General features: G+C 56.6%; 1 long non-coding RNA gene across 1 annotated transcript; it reads left to right on the forward strand.

Moving 5' to 3' along the window:
- Positions 1–1,996: 1,996 nt before the first annotated feature.
- Positions 1,997–5,748, forward strand: LOC135990499 (uncharacterized). The gene is made up of 3 exons (XR_010606421.1): positions 1,997–2,259; positions 2,780–3,230; positions 5,604–5,748. It is a non-coding gene; the product is annotated as an uncharacterized LOC135990499 (long non-coding RNA).
- Positions 5,749–5,962: the final 214 nt, after the last annotated feature.

Below are 5,962 nucleotides of genomic sequence, written 5' to 3' on the forward strand. Positions count from 1 at the left end.
GTTTAGTGGAGTCTTCAATTGAGGACATTCAGGTGAAAAAATGTGTCCTTCCAGAAAAGGACTAATCGTTCGTAGGGCTGAGAGAGGCTTTTAAGTACGTGATCAGAATTGAAGCTGAATACTACTTTACGATGCTGCTGTTGGTCTTCGCTTTCGTTTGTTTCCCCGCCGCTCCCTAATGTTTGGGAGCTCCAAGTCGGATTTTATTTTTTTCAATGACTAAGACGTGTTTTTCCCCCGGGAGGGGCTGTGCTTCAAAAGGAATGTGTTTGCTCAGAAATGTGCAAGTCCGTTGGTGTAAGACAAACAGAAACCCACCGTAGTCAAGTTCGAAGCGTGTGTCTGGGAGATGGATGGTTTAATTTTACGAGTTCACACCTATGCAATTGTAGTGCCGGAGGAAAATGAAAGCTAAGGGCTTTTTGTGGTGTGGGTAGGCATCCGCACACCTTTTTAGGATAAGCGAATGACCGCGGTTTGTTCTTTGCTTTTTAGTTTCCGTCTTTGAAGCTGCACGGCCAAATGGGCTCGGGGTCCCCGCAGGGCGGCGAGCAGGCGAGTGAGGATGCAGAGCGGGCCAATCAGACGGCGCGAGCAAGGTTGAGGGGCGGAGCGCTGATAGGCGGAGAGAATGGCGATTGACGTGCGTAGGCAGCCAATGAGGTTGCGGGAGGGGCGGTGCTTGTGAAGTCCCTACTGCGCATGCCCAAATGGGCGCAGTCCTCAGTCAGGTCCGGCGCAGGCGCGGGCTTGTGGGGGCGGAGCGCGGGAAGGAGCATCCAATAGGAGGACAGCGCGGTGGAGTGGAAAGCAGCCAATGAGAGCGCGCCGACTCAATCCAGTTGGAATAGCTAGCTCCCTGGCAAGCGTGTCCGTGGTGTCTCGGGGGGGTACCGGGAATGAACGGGACGGGCGTCGGGGCGAGGGACGGGAGGCTGCGGAGCTCTCGCTGCGGCCGGCTCCCGGGGATCTGGAGGCAGGCGGTTCAGGGCAGGGCAGTCCTTGGTGAGGTCCCCGGAGCCGGCAGAGGGGCATGAGGTGACAGGCGGGAACCTCCCGCCGGGTGTCGGTGCCCGCTGAGCGCGGCGGGACGGTGGGAGGGAGCGAGGGGAACGGAGCGGCGAAATAGGCGGCAGGTGAGTGCGGGCGTGGCGAGGGTGACCGTGACGTTGGAACAGGAGGAACGGGATGGGCCAGTGCGGTGGGGAGGTGTTTAGTTAGGTTTCCCCCTCCTGCCCTCATGGCCGAGCTCGCGAAGCTGGTGAGAGGCATGTGACTCTTAGGGCAGGTGGGCTAAAGGTCTGCGGCCTGGAGCCGTGTCTCCGGTGCAGCGCCCGTTCCCGGTATTGCAGTCTCTCCGGGAGCGGCGCAGCCCCCTTTTGTCAGGGGGATGTTTAAAAACAGAGCTAAGGTGCGGTTGCAGGTTCGGCGGCGTGGCGAGCGGGTTGCCGCTTTGGCGGAAGTGCGGAAGCTCAGGGCGAGGCCCGGCGGGTTCTGTGTCTGTACGTGTGATGGGATGTGTCCACCCACGCCAGGCTCAGGGTCCTTCCCGGCCCGAGCGCCCTCCCCGTGGAGAGGAGCCCCGTGGAGCCGTGGCACCCACGCGCTCAGCTTCCCCTTTCTGGACAACGTGGCACAAGAGAAAGAAAAAGAAAACGCACACACAAAAAGACAGCGCAAGACCTCGCGCCCAATATGCACGTGGCTTTGCGCTTCGGGCGGGGAGGCGATGGGCGGAGGGAATGGCAATTCAAGTGCAGAGCGGGCCGATCGCGTGCTTGCATGCTGCCGCGGGCCGGGGACTGCTGGGGTCGGGACTCAGAGGCGCTGCCTCCGGGTGCCGTCGGCCAGCAGAGCAAGCGGGGCGCGTTAGCCTTCCGGCACCGGGCTGGCGGGCGGCGGTGTTCGTTTTTGGGACTTGCGGCCGTCCCTGCGACAGGGGCGCTTTCCTGCCGCGGCTCTCTGGTTTTTTTGGTTTGTTTTGGTTTGGGTTTTTTTGCGGGATTCCCGCGGAACGCGGCCCGCCTGCTCGCCCGGGGCTGCCGCGCCGGGTCTCAGTGCTGCCGCCCTGTGGGCAAAGCGCGGTACTGCAGGCGGCCGCCCCAATGCGGTGCCGCGGCGCGCCTCGGTGCTGCCGTCGTGTGGCGAAACTCGGGTACTGCAGCGCACGGCCAGCAAGCGCTGCCGCTGGGCGATGGCGCAGGCGCCCGTGCCAAAGGAAACGCCAAAGGAAAATGGAAGAGAAGGGTTTTTTCTGGTGTAAGTAACCATCCGCACGCCTTTTTAGTATAAAGTGAATGACCGCGGTTGGTTCTTTACTTTTTAGCGTCGCTCTCTGGAGCTGCACGCTTTCAGCTTTACTGACTGAGCCAGATGCGCAGCAGCAGCAGCAGCAGCGTCGCGAGGGCCGGAGCTGTGGCGGCGGATCCGTGAGCGCAGATCCCGCTGGCGGCGCGAGCCCGTCCCGCGGCCTCGCTGGGGTTGTCTCCTGCGGCGGTGCCGGAGGGAAGGGGCGAGACGCTTTCTAGCGTCAGCGAGAGCGTTTCCTTGTCCGCTGAGTGTGTCCCAAATGGTGTCAGTTTGTCTTAATGTTGTCTCGAATTGCTCAACTCGCTCTGTCTTTTAAAAGATGCCTTGTGTTTCAAGGTGGCTCATTTCCCCCAAATCCTCCGTTAGCTCAGCTGCTCTCCTCTCCCTTATTCCGACTGAATTCCTCTGCTTTCTTCTGCGCTATTTTTTTTCAGACGCTGAACTCTAATTTGGAGCTTTTGTTTTTCAGAGGGGGAGCTGTGAACGCCTGATGCCCCCTTCTGGGGCTGCGCACAGAGAGCATGAACCGCCACAGCAGCTGCGAAACACGCCGAACACCCCGAGTCTGCATGTGCAATGGGGAAAATAATAAGAAAAAGAACAATTTTAGGCCCTGGGGAAAGCGAACTCTCCCTGGCTGCGTGCAGCTGGAAAGCAAAATGAACCATATTTTCGTGCATTAAACCAAAAGCATGTTGTGAAAAAGTGCCCAAACCTCTCAAAATTAGGCATTTTTGAAGAGGTTAAGGAAAAAAAAAAAAAACCAACTTGTCTTACGGACAGGCACACTACCCCCGTTTTGGGGCAAATACGGAGTGAAACGCCAGCAGTTGCAGGGGCATTGCTGGGGATGATCCGGTGTGGAGTCTCTGTCGTGGGTCAGTTCTTCAGAGCGAATTCTCCTTTGCGGGTTGTCCCAGGTGAGTCGTCTGCTGTGGGTGGTCCCGGGTGGACCCCCCAGGTGCAGGTCACCCCCACACACGTCCCGTGCCCCCCCCGCCCCGCGCACCTTTCTACTTGCGCTGCCTCCCGCGTGTCTCTGCCCCTCCCCAAACGATTTCTCTCCAAACGTGCCCCGCGGGCATTTTTTCCCCCGTGAGACGTGTCCCCGCTCCCTCCTCTCTCCTCTCCGGCCCCCCCGTTCCACACTGCCCCCCCGTCGCCCCGTTGCTCGCGGACCCCCGGGGCACCTGCGCTGCCCCAAAGCGCCCCTTGTCTCCCCCCGTAGCTCTGTCCTCCCCACCCACTCGCTGCTCTGCAGCCCAGCGCCATGGGAGTTGTTTTCCCTGGGAAGCTGTATTTCTATTTCTAGTCATATATATTTATGCATATGTATATATACACATATGAAATTAAGTTTCTATAGATGCTATATAGAGAGATACCTATATGTATATTTTATATATGTGTGTATATATATATGTATGCAGATGGAGCATCCGAGGGCTCTAAGGGACCGAGAAAGAACTGGAAATGGAAGCAGAAATTAAATAGAAGGGAAAGCCGCGCCGGCTATGCAAATCGCCTGGAGGTTCCAGCGAGTGGGTGGAGAGAACGCGAAGGGGGGTGCAGAGCGGGCCAATCAGGACGCGCGAGAAAGCTGGAGGGGCGGAGCGGAGCGCAGCGCGGGGCAAACGGGGAGGGGTGGTGATAGGCGGGGAGAATGGAAATTGACGTGCATAGGCAGCCAATCGGGTTGCGGGAAGGGAAGCGAAGGGGCGGGCAGGAGGGGGCGAGTCCCGCGGGCTTCCCGGTACGCATGCGCAAAGATGGCCGCTGGCAAGCGCGGGCGGCGCTCTCGGCGGCCGTGTGCGCGCCCCGCTCGAGCCCGGAGCGGTCCCGCCGCGCCGCCGTTCGTCGCCGTTTCTGCGCGGCCCCGGTGAGTGCCCGGCCCGGCCGGCTCCGCTGCGGCTCCGCCGCCCCGGAGAGTCGGCTCTGGGAGCCGTGCTTGTGGGGAAAACGGGCGCAAATGGCGCGGTCCTCGCGCGGCTGCGCCCCGAGGAGGGTTCGTGGGGGCGGAACACGGGGAGGAGCAGCCAATGGGACGGCGCGGTGGCGTGGAAAGCAGCCAATCAGAAAAAACGCCGAAAAAGAGCCCGCTAGGGTGTATTTTAGCTCACCGGGAGGATTGGGGAGCCCCCTGGGGATAACGTGAATAGAGAAACCTCGATGGCATGTAATGGCCAGTGGCAGAAGTTGATTGACGGGAACCTGAGGAATCCAGCCGAGCAGATCCACCGGTCCTAGTAAAGCCAGGGAAACACAGGAAAGGAATGGAGTTTTTAATTGATACTGGAGTATCTTGTTCTATTTTGAACCAGGAAACGATACCCTTAGATAAAGATTTTGTACCTGTAGCGGGAGCTACTGGCCAGCAAAAGAAAGCTTTATTTTTACGGCCAATCAAATATAAGTTAGGAAAACCAATCGGAATGTATAACTTCTTATATATGCCTAGGTCTCCAAAACTGTTACTAAGACGAGACCTATGAAAACAATTGAAAGCAATCATAACATTCAAACGGGGGAAAGTGAGATTCAAGATAAAAGAGCCGGGATTTTAATTGGCAATGATTCAAACTGACAAGCAAAGCCAAATAGCTCGGGAAATATTGGATCAAGTATTTGCAGGGGTATGGGCTTCGGCAGTTCCTGGTAAATCAAAGAATGCAGAACCAGCGAAAATTAATTTGAAAGCTGGAGCTGGACCAGTCAGAACTAGACAATATCCTCTGAAATTAGAGGATAGAGAAGGGGTAAAAGAAATGACCGGTAACTTTTTGCAGTTTAGGCTGCTGATAGAAGGTGGGTCAGAAGCGAACACTTCAATCCGGCCTGTAAAGAAACCAGACAGTAAAAGCTATAGGTTAGTGCAAGATTGGAGAGCAATAAACAAAATTACCGCAGATTGACACCCGGTAGTAGCTAACCCTTACACATTGTTAGATAAATGGCGAGATAATCACAAATGGTCTACTGTGTTGGATTTCAAAGATGCCTTTTTCTGTCTTGCATTAGCCAAAGAGAGTCAGAAGCTTTTTGCTTTTGAGTGGGAAAATCCCTTTACTGGGAGAAAGACCCAATTAACCTGGGTCGTGTCACCCCGGGGATTCAGGAGCAGCCCTGTGATTTTCGGAAACCAGTTAGCACGAGAACGTGACGCCTGGGAAGCTCTTCCGGGCAACGGGACTTTGTTGTCTCCTTATAGGCACAAAACCCGAAGAGGGTTGTGTGCGATGGACTGTAAGCTGACTGATTTTCTGCGATTAAGTGAGCATCGGGTTTCCCAACAGAAGGCCCGGCTGATGCGGCACCGAGTGACTTATCTGGGACTGGAGATCTCCGGAGGACGGCGAGAGCTGGGGACAGAGCGGAAAGAACCTGTTTGCCGGACGCCGGAACCGGCGACGGTAAAAGGGCTGCGGACGTTTCTCGAAAGGACAGGTTGGTGCGGGCTTTGGATTCCTAATGATGGACTCTCAGTGAAGCCTTTGTACGAACTGTTAAAAGAAAACAGCTCCGAGTTGAATTGGACGGGAGAAGCCGGGAGGGCTTTTTCGCAACTGAAAAAGGAACTGGCGAGGGCTCCGGCCCTGGGCCTCCCAGGTGTCACCAAACCATTTTGGTTGTACTCACACGAAAGGCAAAGTAT

The sequence above is a fragment of the Caloenas nicobarica genome, chromosome 6, assembly GCF_036013445.1.
Source record: "Caloenas nicobarica isolate bCalNic1 chromosome 6, bCalNic1.hap1, whole genome shotgun sequence".
Lineage (NCBI taxonomy): Eukaryota > Metazoa > Chordata > Aves > Columbiformes > Columbidae > Caloenas > Caloenas nicobarica.